This window comes from Pristiophorus japonicus, chromosome 14 (assembly GCF_044704955.1).
Source record: "Pristiophorus japonicus isolate sPriJap1 chromosome 14, sPriJap1.hap1, whole genome shotgun sequence".
NCBI lineage: Eukaryota > Metazoa > Chordata > Chondrichthyes > Pristiophoridae > Pristiophorus > Pristiophorus japonicus.
In genome coordinates, this window is record NC_091990.1 from 29,217,954 (window position 1) to 29,231,919 (window position 13,966).

The window sequence follows — 13,966 nt, forward strand, 5'->3', positions numbered from 1 at the left end:
TGGATGTGCAGGTATCTCACGGGGGCGAGACGCATGGGTTACCTTTGTGGGTCATTGCAGGTGATGGGCCGACGCTACTAGGCAGGAGATGGATGGGGAAGGTCCGTGGGAGCTGGAAAGACTTCATCCCTCCACAGACCCCTGTCCCCCGGGTCCCCAAAGAGCAGCGCCGACCGAGCTGGAGGAGAAAGAAACCGTTCATTGGCAATCCAAATCCCCACACAGACGAGCAGACCCTGGGAGAGCAGGCGTTGATCTGGAAATCCACCGACGGGCGACAAATCGGGGAGAGAAAGTCAGGCTGCGGTCGTGGCTACGGTGGAGGCCAGGACAGCGGCGGCGGTGGTGGGGGCTACGGCAACGGCAGGAGAGGAGGCTACGGTGGCAGAGGAGGTGGCCGGCATAACTCGGGAGAACGCAACAGCTACTTGGGTGGGTACAAGAGCTAGTGCGGCGGGGATGGCAGCAGTTACGGCAAGTACGGAGGCCAGAGGGACTATGACTGATCGAATCGTTCTTGGCCGTTTTTCCCCCCTCCTGCAGTTATCAGTATGTTCTGCACAGAGCTGCACCTACAGCTATATCAGTATTTTCTGCAACATCTTGAAAATATATCCACCGCCAGCTATTAATGAATGCTGTGCGGTTCTCCGAATCAGTGGCACAAACGTCCTTATTCAGAACCGCCATTTCAATAAGAAACATCAACAGCTGTAGTTGAAGCATGGGGGAGGGTGCAGGGAGAACAGAAGGGTTCATATCATCCTGTTCATCGGCAGGCGCTAATCCTGACTCGACAAACATCTTGGAAATCAGTAACCTGGGTTAAGTTAGATGCTGAAATATCATGAACAAACTTCTGAAAAAAAAAACGTAACTTTGAATTAATTTTAAAATCTAATAATTTTTAATTTAATGGAGAAATAACAAAATAAAGTGATCTCACTGCCAGCGAGCTCAAGATGGTGGCGAGCCTCGAGCTGCAAAGAACAAAGGACAGCAGTACAACTAAAATGGCGACGCCTAAGGGAAGCCTCGTGGGAATCTCAAGGTGACGTCTTAAAAGGGAAATGCACCCGGGAGCCTTAAAAGGGCCTTACACCGTTGGCGGTCCCCACAAAAAGACTTTTGTAAGGCAAGAGCGAGTCCAAATGTGTAATGTGATTTGTATGATGTAGTGATTTAGGATAAGAGTTGATATTTTGATGCTGCTGAATGGCTACTGTGTTTAAAATGTGATGGGGATGAATGATTTACGAAAAGAGTCAATACCACGAGGTACAAGTAAAAGGGTTAAAGGGTCCGTGACAAAGGGGCCAATGCGATTTCCAATATTATGTGATTCATGCAATGGTTCAGCCACTGAGGCGACTACTGAGAACAGATGCAACGCACTAGTTGCGATGCCCTGTCTCAGCCTAGCCCATCACCTCGGACAAAAAGGGGCAGTACACTGCCACCATACCTCACCCAGTGGAGCTGGGATTTAATAACTGTTCAGTGCACCTGCAACCTTTTGACATAACATCTGTACCACATATCATATGTACCATACAAATGTGCTGTCTATGTATACCTGCTTTCTGTTGGAGGTTATACTCGTGTACTTCATCACCCATGTAAGGATTGCAAATACCACATGTTTGCACCAGATCGCAAGCATTACCTTTACATGGGGGGGAAGAGGGAAGTGGATGGTCATGGACTCACACTCACAAATCAACCAGGACGAACAAGGCCGAGGTTACCGGCAATGGCTTTTGAAACTGCGGGGGGAGTGAGATGTTATGTATTGTCCAGGTACATAAAATGTAATAGTACAATAGTGCACCACAGAGGGTGCTGTGGTGGGAGACCTGAAAGTACCTGCAAGACAGAGTATAAAAGGCTGCCCACCACACCTGAGAAGGCACTCTGGAGTTACCTAATAAAGGACTAAGGTCACAGCAGTTACTACAACATGAGATCGTGTGGAGTCAGTGATTTGAGTGCTACATACATCACAGGGGAAATCACAAGAGACTGCTTTTGAGAAAGCCAGAAATCTGTTATGTTCCAACAAACTGCTTGTTTTGTATGACCCATGTAAACATTTAGTGCTAACTGGCAATGCATCTTCGAACGGGGTCGGGTGTGTGTTACAACAAGCAAACGAATCGGGAACATTGCAACCGGTCACTTATGCATCCAGGAGATTGTCCAAAGCCGAAAGGGCCTACAGCATGATTGAAAAAGAAGCTCTGGCATGCATTTAAGGGGTGAAAAAAATGCACCTGTATCTGTTTGGGCTTAAGTTCGAGTTTTAAGCCGCTCAGTTCGCTATTCTCAGAGAGCAAAGGTATTAATACCAATGCCTCTACTCGCATCCAAAGATGGGCGCTCACGCTGTCTGCATACAACTATGTAATTCGCCACAGGCCAGGCACAGAGAACTGCGCTGATGCACTCAGTCAGCTACCATTGCCCACCACCGGGGTGGAAATGGCACAGCCCGCAGACTTGCTCTTGGTGATGGATGCATTTGAAAACTAAAATTCACCTGTTACGGCCCGCCAGATCAGGACCTGGACCTGCCAGGATCCTTTACTGTCCCTTGTAAAAAATTGTGTCCTCCATGGGAGCTGGTCCAGCGTCCCAGCAGAGATTCATGAAAAGGTCAAGCCATTCCAGCGGCGCAAAGACGAAATGTCCATACTGGCAGACTGTCTTTTGTGGGGTAATCACATGGTTTTGCCTAAGAAAGGCAGGGAAATGTTCATACGTGACCTACACAGTACCCACCCAGGCATAGTAATGATGAAAGCTATAGCCAGATCCCATGTGTGGTGGCCTGGCATCGACTCAGATTTGGAGTCTTGCGTGCGCCAATGCAACACTTGCTCTCAACTGAGCAATGCGGGAGGCACCGCTAAGTTTGTGGTCATGGCCCTCCAAACCATGGTCTAGGATCCACATTGACTTTGCTGGCCCGTTTCTAGGCAAAATGTTTTTGGTTGTTGTGGATGCTTATTCAAAATGGATTGAGTGTGTAATAATGTCTGTAAGCACGTCCACTGCCACCATCGAAAGCCTACGAGCCATGTTTGTCATGCACGGCCTGCCTGATGTCCTTGTCAGCAACAATGGACCATGCTTCACCAGCGCTGAATTCAAGGAATTCATGACCCGCAATGAGATCAAGCACATCACATCTGCCCCATTCAAGCCCACATCTAACGACCAGGCAGAACGGGCAGTCCAAGCCATCAAGCAAAGCTTGAAACGTGTGTTGGAAGGCTCTCTGCAGACCCGCCTGTCCCGAATCCTGCTCAGCTACCACACAAGACCCCACTCGCTCACCGGGGTTCCCCCTGCTGAACTGCTCACGAAACGGACACTCAAAACAAGGCTCTCTCTAATTCACCCTAATCTCCATGATCATGTCGAGGGCAGGCGGCATCAACAAAGCATGTACAATGATCGCGCAAATTTATCACGTAATATTGAAGTATTTGTACTCAACTATGGACATGGTCCCAAATGGCTTGCTGGCACTGTCGTAGCCAAAGAAGGGAATAGGGTGTTTGGGGTCAAACTTGAAAATGGACCAACTTGCAGAAAACATCTGGACCAAACCAAACTGTGATTCATAAACAGTCACGAGCAACCTGAAAAGGACACCACCAACTTCAACGCTCCGATACACACACAAGTGGCAACCGACATCATGGTTGACCACGAAGCTGAACCCATCATCCCCAGCAGCCCAGCAAGGCCAGCTGCACAGCTGCACAGCAGCCCAGCGAAGGCCCAACCAACTCACCTGCACCTGTGTTTGTACCGAGATGATCGACTAGGGAACGGAAAGCCCCAGATCGTCTCACCCTGCAAATAAGTGTACTATTGACTTTGGGAGGGGAGTGATGTTATGTATGCAACACTGTGTAACCAGCATTCTACCGCCACAAGAAGGTGTATCTGTTGGAGTCCCAAGGGATCCCAGCATCCCTTGGGAGCACTGCATATAAGCAGGCCTCCCATGCTGTGCTAGCACTCTGGAGCTAGAATAAAGAGACTAAGGTCACACTTACTCAAGTCGACAGTACTTAGTCACATTGCTTTATTTGAGACATAACACAGAGGAATGCAGAGTTTGGGCAGGAGCAGGGTGGGGGGATTTGTTGGGGTGAATAAGATTACAAAGATAGGGAGGGGCGAGGCCATGAATGGATTTAAACACAAGGAAAATAATTTTAAATTTGAGGCATTGGGGGACTGGGAGGCAACTTAGGTCAGCGAAGACAGTGGTGAGGGGTGAGTGAGACTTGGAGCGGGATAAGATATGGGCAGCAGAGTTTTGAATGAGCTGAAGCTTATGGAGAGTGGGGAATGGGAGTCTGGCCAGGAGAGCATTAGAATGGTTTAGTCTGGAGGTGACAAATAAATGGATGAGTATTCCAATATACTAGATGGGCTGTGGCAAGGGTGGAGAGGGGCGATGTTACAGAGGTGAAATAAATGTGTGTTGTGATGTAGGGTATGTGGGATCAGAAGCTCAGCTCAGGGATAGATAGGATTTTGAGATTGTAAACAATTACAACTTGCATTTATATTGGGTCTTTAACGTAATAAAATGACCCAAGGCGCTTCACAGAAGCGTTATCAAAGAAAAATTGGCAGTTACCAAGATGACATCAATCACATCTGCAGGCTCTGGCGAACCTACCTGCCAGGACCAGGGGGATCTACCTTCTCAGTGTTTGGCCCTGCAAGTTTGCAAAAACTGTGCCATCTGCTGCAAGGATACCCGCAACTACCACAGAGCAAGGGTTTGCACGTGCAGTAACAGCCAACCATGGCTCCACCTTCTATCAGTACCTTTGAGGAGGAGAGAAACCTCCATCCCATTTATGTTGACTAAATCGTCATCTGACGATGAACATACTATCAATAATGTTTCTCGTTGTGGTGCACGTTACTGTTCTGAACACTTATGCCTAACTTACAACAAATATAATTTCTATTAGCTGATAATAGCATTTGTGAGGCGCTTGAAGCCCATTCACACAGAACAAAGCTTGAACATTGAACAACCAGGTCAGGACCAGAGCTCACAAATGTTTTGGTCACTGGAGAATATTACATTCCTTCACCCAAGCCAACACTACCAAAAACAGATTAGCTACTTTATTTTTAACTCTGTGAAATGCCTTGGGGCATTTTTCTACATTAAAGGTGCTATATAAGTGCAAGTTGTTGTTATTGGTGTAGTCACTCATTCACCTCATTGCTGTTTGTGGGACATTGTTGCTGTAAAATGCCAACAGTGTTCCCTGACCTAACAGTGACTGCACTTCATCGCAGCTTGTTGTTTGTGAAGCGCTGTGGGGCAGCTCGAGCTGTGGTAGAGTGCTATCTAAATGTTTTCTCGGTTCTTTTCTCGGAGCAAATAACCATTTCAGGCCAGGCACTTGTTTCTCTAACCTCAATTTTGGAATGAATGTTGTCTCAGTGTCTCCCTGCCGAGTGAAAATGGGTAAATGTCTTTTGTTTGCTATTTGTAGTGAAATTATAAACACTCTGTATAAAGAGCATTTATAATTTCACTACAAATGTGCGAAACAGAGAAAATGTTCGGGTTTTGAGCGGTGTAACCAGCAATTCTTAAAGGGAGCGCTAATGCAAAAAACATTTAAATAATTTTATTTTTGTGGAGCCAGGAAGAGCAGGAGTGCTCCGTCTGACTCCACCAAACTATTACATGCTGCTGCTGGTCCAGCTGCCCCTCCAGATCGCCTCTCCCCACCCCGCCCCCCTGCCAGGACCTCCCTCTGGGCTGGCTCAACGTCAGAGCTGACTGGAATTGGTCAGGCCTCCACTGGCATGCTGCATTGGGCGACAAATTGATTACATTTGGTTTAATGCAAATAACGTAAGAATAAAAGTGTTCAGTAATAAAATCGATTCTGTGCATGTATAAATGTTTAAAAAAATGAGATTATACGAAAAGACAGTTTTGAAAGATTCAAAATGGAAGCTCACAGACTCCCAGCATGGTGTTTGTGTATTGTGTTAATTGGAAAGCCATTAACCTAATCAAGGAATGCATCCAGACAGACACATGGGCGAGGAGAGCCAATAAGGAACTGTCCTGGAACCGAGATCCAATCCTGGGGCTTTCTGAGGAACAATGGCTTTGAGAGGTATAAGGTCTCAAGCCAAAGGTTTTTCTCTCCCCTTCTCCTTCTCTCCTGAGCACACGGCAGACCTCCTGCTGAAGTCCAGCCGAAACAGCAAGCCGTGTGCTCAGCCAGCCAGAGGAAAGTGACGTATGCCTTTTTATAAATCATTATTGTAACATTGTATCTGTGTAACTAAGTAGATCCGTAGGGTAACTGACGACTGCTGATAAATGTGCATGTGTGTGTGTTTAATAAACTGTTCCGAATTGTTTTAAAAGAATCAGTCGCGCTGTCAATTTAATGCCAGAGATTTATAAAATCTTACAATGAGGCCTGAGAATCAATTTTGAGGAGGCCTCAGGCTGACATTTTCGGGAGTGCATTCTGAGCTCCTCAACCATTCTGTGCTGGGCACGAGTTGAATTTCTCCCCCCGTGAATTTTAAAGTTTTGCTTAACTCACATTGAGCGCCTTCATTGAACTAATTTCACTCTGGATGGCAGCTTAACTTTACACTTGAGTGTCAGCTGTGGCTCAGTGGTAGCATGCTCTCCTGAGTCAGAAGGTTGTGGGTTCAAGCCCCACTCCACAGACTTGAACACCAAATTTAGGTGACACTCCCAGTGCAGTGTTGAGGGAGTGCAGCACTGTAGGAGGTGCCCTCTTTCAGATAAGACATTAAACTGGGGCCCCATCTCCCTTCTCAAGTGGAGATAAGTGGAACGTGACAGTATTTGAAGAAGAGCTGGGGAGTTTTCTGCATTTCCCACTACAACAGTGACTACAGTTCAGTGGTACTTAATTGGCTATAAAGCACTTTGGGACGTCCTGAGGTCATGAAAGGCGCTATATAAATGCAAGTTTACTTTACACTGGGAAAGTGGCAAGACACAAGTGAGAGGATATACTGCCTCTACCTAAGGTCACTGTGGCCCAGTTGGTAGCACTCTTGCCTCTGAAGCAGATGCTTGTGGGTTCAAGCCCCACTCCAAGGCTTCAGCAGGTCATTTTGGCTGATACTACATTGTGTTGTTGAGGGAGTGTAGCATTGTTGGAGGTGGGCTTTTTTCATTGGGTGAGATGCGAAACCAAGGCCCCATTTGCCTGTTCAAGTGGATATGATCGATCTCACAGCAGTCGTTGAAAAAAGAAGCATGAAATTCTCTCAGTATCCTGGCCAAAATCTCTACTTCAACATACACCACCAAAAACAGATGAACTAATCATTCATCACATTTACTGTTTGTAGGACCTTGCTATGTGTAAGTTGGCTCCTGTGTTTGCCTAAATAGCCAGAGTGACTATATTTCAAAAGTAATTCATTGGCTGTGAAGTGCTTTAGGATGTCCTGACGAAGTGAAATGCACTGTATAAATGTGATTGTTCTTTCCTTATATTGGGACAAACAAATGTCGGCATTGGTCAAACAGAGGGGGTTGTATTACAGACCTGGAAAATGTGATGAGAAACTGTGAACTACTCATCATCATCATAGGCAGCCCCTCGGGATCGAGGAAGACTTGCTTCCACTCTTGGCATGAGTTCTTAGGTGGCTGAACAGTCCAATACGAGAACCACAGTTTCTGTCACAGGTGGGACAGATAGTCACTGAGGGAAAGGATGGGCAGGGAGCCTGGTTTTCTGCACGCTCCTTCTGTTGCATGCTCTAGATTTCTGCATGCTCTCGGCGACGATACTCGAGGAGCTCAGCGCCCTCCCGAATGCACTTCCTCCAGTTAGGGCGGTCTATGGCCAGGGGCTCCCAGGTGTCAGTGGGGATGTTGCACTTTATCAGGTAAGCTTTGAGGGTGTCCTTGTAACGTTTCCTCTGCCCGCCGTTGGCTCGTTGGCCGTGGACGAGTTCAGAGCGCTTGCTTTGGGAGTCTCGTGTTTAGCATGCGAACTATGTGGCCTGTCCAGCGGAGCTGATCAAGTATGGTCAGTGCTTCAATGCTGGGGATGTCGGCCTGGACGAGGACACGAATGTTTGTGTGTCTGTCCTCCCAGGGGATTTTAAGGATCTTGCGGAGACATCGCTCGTGGTATTTCTCCAGCGACTTGAGGTGTCTACTGTACATGATCCACGTCTCTGAGGACGGATATTACTATGGCCCTGTAGACCATGAGCTGGGTGACAGTTTTGAGGGACTGGTCTTCAAACACTCTTTTCCTCAGGTGGCCAAAGGCTGCACTGGCGCACTGGAGGCGGTGTTGGATCTCGTCATCAATGCCTGCTCTTGTTGATAGGAGGCTCCCGAGATAGGGGAAGTGGTCCACGTTCTCCAGGGCCGCGCCGTGGATCTTGATGTCTGGGGGGCAGTGCTGTGCGGCGAGGACAGGCTGGTGGAGGACCTTTGTCTTACTAATGTTTAGCGTAAGGCCCATGCTTTCATACGCCTCGGTAAATACATCGACTACTGTTGAGGGGATAATATGGTCTGCTCTCCAACAGATTGGAGCATTTACTCAAATTCAAGTGCTACTTTAACTTTGAGTTTAAATACTGCTTCATGTAAAGAAAGTTGTGCTTAACAAATAATAACTAGTCAAAGGAATTTTCTTAAACATGACATTTCATTTCAAGACTTGAAAGACTTGCGTTTATTTCGCGCCTTTCATTCGGGGCGTCCCAAAACACTTTACAGCCAATTAAATACTTTTTGAAGTCTAGTCGCTATTGTAATGTAGTAAACGTGGCAGCCAATTTGCACATAGCAAGCTGCTACAAACAGCAATGTGACAATGATCAGATATTCTGTTTTTGTTATGTTCATTGAGGGATAAATATTGGCCAGGACACCAGAAATAACTCACCTGTACTAGAATGTCATTCTTACAGAAAACTATTAAGAGGATATTTAGTTTATTAAAAGCTACATACAAGTCACTAGTCATCTGAGTTCTTCCATGTGTTGTTAATAAAATAAAATGTCAAGTGTCATGTTGCAAAAGCTCTCACATTTGGATACAAAAGAAACATTGATGCACAGATTGGCAAGTTTTATTTTGCATTGAATAGTTTTAGCTTCAGAAAATATTTATAAATTGCTCATCCTATTCTGTTCCACTCTTAAATCACTTCAGTAAACGATGTGAACTCTCTACCACGAGTTCTTGCAGTATGTTTGACCTGATCTCTTTGGATTTGCCAAGTTTCATTTTATTTTGCTTAAAGGTGTGGCATAGTTTTGATGCCTGCCAATCTTAACAAAATAAACACAACTCTGTGTGATGAATAGGTGAATGGACAGGGAGGGAAAAGAACCATTGAGCCCACAGAATGCTGATTGTCTGATATCCCAACTCTCTCCCACCATAACATACAACTGTAGATCCCCATAAATGTGTGTCTCTGCTCCCCTCCTCTCAGATTGCTCCAGGATTTTATTGCAATATTTTAAAGTAATATTTGCAGGAGTTTGTTGCAGGTAAATCCTTTGTGCCTGTGGTGATGATAATGGTGTCCTTCCTGCACAATGTGAGCCAGTGACACAGCGGCTGGGCCAGGCTGAGGCGCGCAGGCGCATTGGAGAACGATCGATGATTGCTGCTCGGCGGTGGCTCCTGCGTTGGCGCAGGGCGGCGGGTGGTTGAGTGAGGCGAGCGCGGAGGCTGATGCAACCGGCGGGAGGAGGAGGAGAAGGAGAAGGCGGCGCTGCGCAAACACCGCGGGGCCGCAGGAGCACACGGTAAGGGAGATCCCGCGGGGACCGGGGACTGGAACTGCCTGGGGCTCTGGGCCCTGAGGTTAGCGGTGGAGGGAGGCGGGTGACATGGAGCCGGTTACCAAGGCAGCGCCGGGGCACTGCATGGCAGCAATGGACCTCCCAGTGACTTCACTCACACTGAGGCAATGAATGGGGCATCAATGGTCAGTCCGTGCCCGGGCAGGGCGGCCAGTCCGTGCCCAGGGCAGAGTGGGCCCCGGGGAGAGCGGTCAGTCCGTGCCCGGGGAGCGAGCTAAGTCTGCATCAGGGAGCGTGGCGGCCGGTCCTTTCAATGGCTGACTTGTGCCAGTTAGTGCAACAACCATACAGTGCATTGACACAAGTTTTGCGTCTGGGTGAAGTTTGTTCTCAATTGACTCCAGAGACTACCTCGTCCAAGGAATTTTCTTCCTCTTTGCTGCAGTGTCAGGTAAGGCCTTGACTCAAGATTCAGGCTGCATTTATGCTATAACTACAGCATTGTTGTGAAGTGTATTAATATACTTATCGTGGGCTCAAATTTCCCCAAGAGTTGCCCCGCTTTTTTTTTGGAGTAACTTAAAAATCGCAAATTTCCCCATTTAACTTGCTCCAGTGTAAGTCAGTTAGTTAGTTTTTTTAGTTTAGTTTTTTTTTCTCCAAAAGTGGGTGTGACCAGCCACTTATGCCTGTTTTGGCCATAGAAGCAAATTTGGCCAGCTAAAATTTACTCCAAGCTAACTTAGGCCAGTGTATGTGGCCACTTTTGTAGGCATAGAAAAACCTTTCCTTCATTTAAGAAATCAACGTAGGTAGCCAGAGATTGGGGGGGGGACGGGGGGAAAGGTGAGTTAGAGGATTCTAAAGCACTAAACACCTTCGCAGCATCAGCACAACATCAAAACAACTGCAGCACAGTATCTTCACGACATCATCAAAAATAAATGAAAGTTAAATCAGCTACTGAAAATAGAGCAGTCCTGCCTTGCCGACTACAGAACGCACCGGCTAGCCCTTGGGCCAGGGGTGGCAGGCATGCATGACTGTTGGGGTGAGGAGTGAATTATTTTTTTTTTAAAAGAGTTGTTCCTAAATGTTGTGTGGTGCTAATGGAACATGATTCAGTTTTAATGCAAAAAATATTTTATTGGAAAGTTTACAATGCACTTCCACAACAACAAGAACAACAGCAAAAAAGGCTGCACCCATCTCTTACCCACATACCAGGGAATGTGCACTTCCTCATAGGGGCGGTGGTGGGGTTGGAGGCTGGGGGCCCGGCTTGGGTCTCAACAGAGGCTGGTATGGAGATTGCAATGGGAGTGCCATTTGATTGTCAGGCCTGTGTGCCCTTATTGCAGCAGCTAGCTCCCTCATGGCCTCTGCCATCGTTTGCACTCCCTCTGACATGCCCGCCCTCAGTTCCCGTCTCAGTGCTGATATTTCTCCCGACAGTGTCGCTACCTCATCACGCACCCCACTGACGGCAGCCATGAGTGATCGGGTAAGGGCATTGGTCTCCTCACCCAATGACATAACCTAATGTACATCTGATAAAGGCTGCATCTCAGGAGAGACTGGTTGCCTTCTCCTTCCCCTCGCCGTGGGTCTGCCTAGTGGCACCCCTCCAGTGTGAGGCATAGGCTGGGATGGTGGGGCCCTGGGTGTTCCAACCTGCATTCCACCACCGCCACTGGGACCCGCAACCTCGGAAGGTGTGAAACCAAGGAATGTCGTGGCAGAGCTCATGGAGGTGTCTGGCAAAGTGATGCCCTGGCCCATGGACTGGTCCATATCACGCTCAGCATTCTCCCGTGAACATAGATCCATGGACCCCCTCCTCCCCCCACCCACCTTGGTCTGGAGCGGATGCATCTGGATCTTGTGGATCTTCAGGATGTTCAGGATTGTCGTCTTGTTCTGCAAAATACAACAGATCAGTCAAATGGTTAGCAGGAAAGAAGGGGGCAGGATGCGAGAGGGATGGAGTACAAAAGCAGGGAGGTCCTTCTGCAACTGTATAGGGTATTGGTGAGGCCGCACCTGAAGTATAGCGTGCAGTTTTGGTCGTCTTACTTAAGGAAGGATATACTAGCTTTGGAGGGGGTACAGAGACGATTCACTAGGCTGATTCCGGAGATGAGGGGGTTACCTTATGATGATAGATTGAGTAGGCTGGGTCTTTACTCGTTGGAGTTCAGAAGGATGAGGGGTGATCTTATAGAAACATTTAAAATAATGAAAGGGATAGACAAGATCGAGGCAGAAAGGTTGTTTCCACTGGTCGGGGAGACTAGAACTAGATGGCATGATCTTAGAATAAGGGGCTGCCCATTTGGAACTGAGATGAGAAATTTCTTCTCTCAGAGGATTGTAAATCTGGAATTCGCTGCCTCAGAGAGCTGTGCAAGATGGGACATTAAATAAATTTAAGTCAGAAATTGACAGTTTCTTAAACGATAAGAGGATAAGGGGTTATGGGGAGCGGGCAGGGAAGTGGAGCTGAGTCCACGGCCAGATCAGCCATGATCTTGTTGAATGGCGGAGCAGGCTCGAGGGGCTAGATGGCCTACTCCTGTTCCTAATTCTTATGTTCTTATGTTCTAGCAGGCCAGTGCGCGGGTAGATTTTGAAGTGTGACTTTGCATTTTCATGATTGAACCTCACCCTCGGGTGTGGGCCCAGCTGTGCAGAGCTGATTCTTTTTCTGAAGGTGTGACTCAGCAAGGCAACGTCCCTCTGTTCCAGTGGTGATAGTTGGTGCAGATTTGGCAGCCCTTCTCCTGTTCTACTTCTCTCCCTTTTGTTGTGGGCCAATTTCTTTTGCAAAGATGAAAATATAATTTTTGCCACATGGTGAGCTTCTGATGGATGGGACATATACAGATGATCACAGTAACAATTGAAATTCCATTTAAAACTCAAGATAATACTTACACTCACTACTTGACCAACGTCCTGCCATTTCTTTTTACACTGGTTTCCAGTTCCTGCGGTATTCACCCCTGCGGAGAATTCTTCTGCAGCAAGGTTCCAGCGTTTCCTTATTTCTTTGGGTGGAACTTTTGTGGGGCCACTCTTACTGATATCCAGCTCCTGCAATCTGCCCTCAATGACAGTGACTAGTTTCTCCACTTCCTCATGCAAGAAGTTCTTCGTTCATGTTGCATGCTCTTGCATCATTGGTGTATCGGATTCACACTCAGATAATGTTGAATGCACCTTGCATGCACCTATGCAGCAGCACTGCTTTCCACTCCCTCAGCCACCCAAAAATCAATATTAACACCTTACCTTCCAATGTGGCCCAATGCTGCTGATGCACTGAGTACGCTCCCCCTTGAACTGGCCGATTGCCAAGGTTCCTGGCCCATTGTGCATGCGCGTACGCTTCAACGGGCATTGCTCATGCGCGCACAGACGGACATGCATCCCCCTGCCAGCACTCGAAGACACGCCAAGCCCAAGCCCCACCCCCCCTGCTGGCTGCGCTGAACAAGCGCGACCCAAGCTCCGCCCCCTGCAGGTTTCGCAGCGCCACGCCACGAAACCACAGGGATCCAGGAGCGGCTAAATTATCCCGGTAAGATTCCGGCGCATTTTCTCCACCACGAAGTTGGCGCACCACATCTAACTGCCGCTCTAAACGGCTGGGGAAATTTGGGCCCATAGAGTGTGATTGCAACCAACAATTCCAAATTCACAGTCGATGTCAAGATCAAGTAGTTGTTACGGAGTGAGAAATACAGTCAAACAGTTGGGGCAAAATTGAAAAATGCTGGCAATACACAGCAGGTCTGTCGCCAACTGAAAAGATGCAAAGATTAACATTCTTGGAGTTACACGCTTCATCAGAATTGGTCTGAGGATGCAGTAACTATCTGAAATATTTTCTGTCTCATTCCTGATGCTGGTGGAGCAATGCATCTTTCCAGTATTTTTATTTCAGATCTCCAGCATTTGTACTTTTTTTTTCCTTTTTATCAAAACATGCAGATCACTCTTTATTTTTTTAAATTGAGATTGAGACAAGAAAAAATACTATTTAAACCCAAGTGAATGAGAGTTAGCAGATGTTTTATTTTATTTGCACAATGAATGTGCTGGCCTTCCTCGGTT

General features: G+C 47.3%; 1 protein-coding gene across 2 annotated transcripts in view; it reads left to right on the plus strand.

Annotated features, from left to right (window-relative positions):
• Positions 1-9,721: 9,721 nt before the first annotated feature.
• The window catches only part of yars1 (tyrosyl-tRNA synthetase 1), a 45,382-nt gene continuing 41,137 nt past the window's right edge, over positions 9,722-13,966 (plus strand). The window contains exon 1 of one of the 2 annotated variants that reach the window (XM_070899078.1): positions 9,722-9,850. The gene's annotated coding sequence lies outside the window, so the exon portion shown is untranslated. Of the gene's footprint in view, positions 9,851-10,193; positions 10,299-13,966 lie in introns of those variants that run through there. The other variant, XM_070899079.1, reaches the window with a different exon arrangement.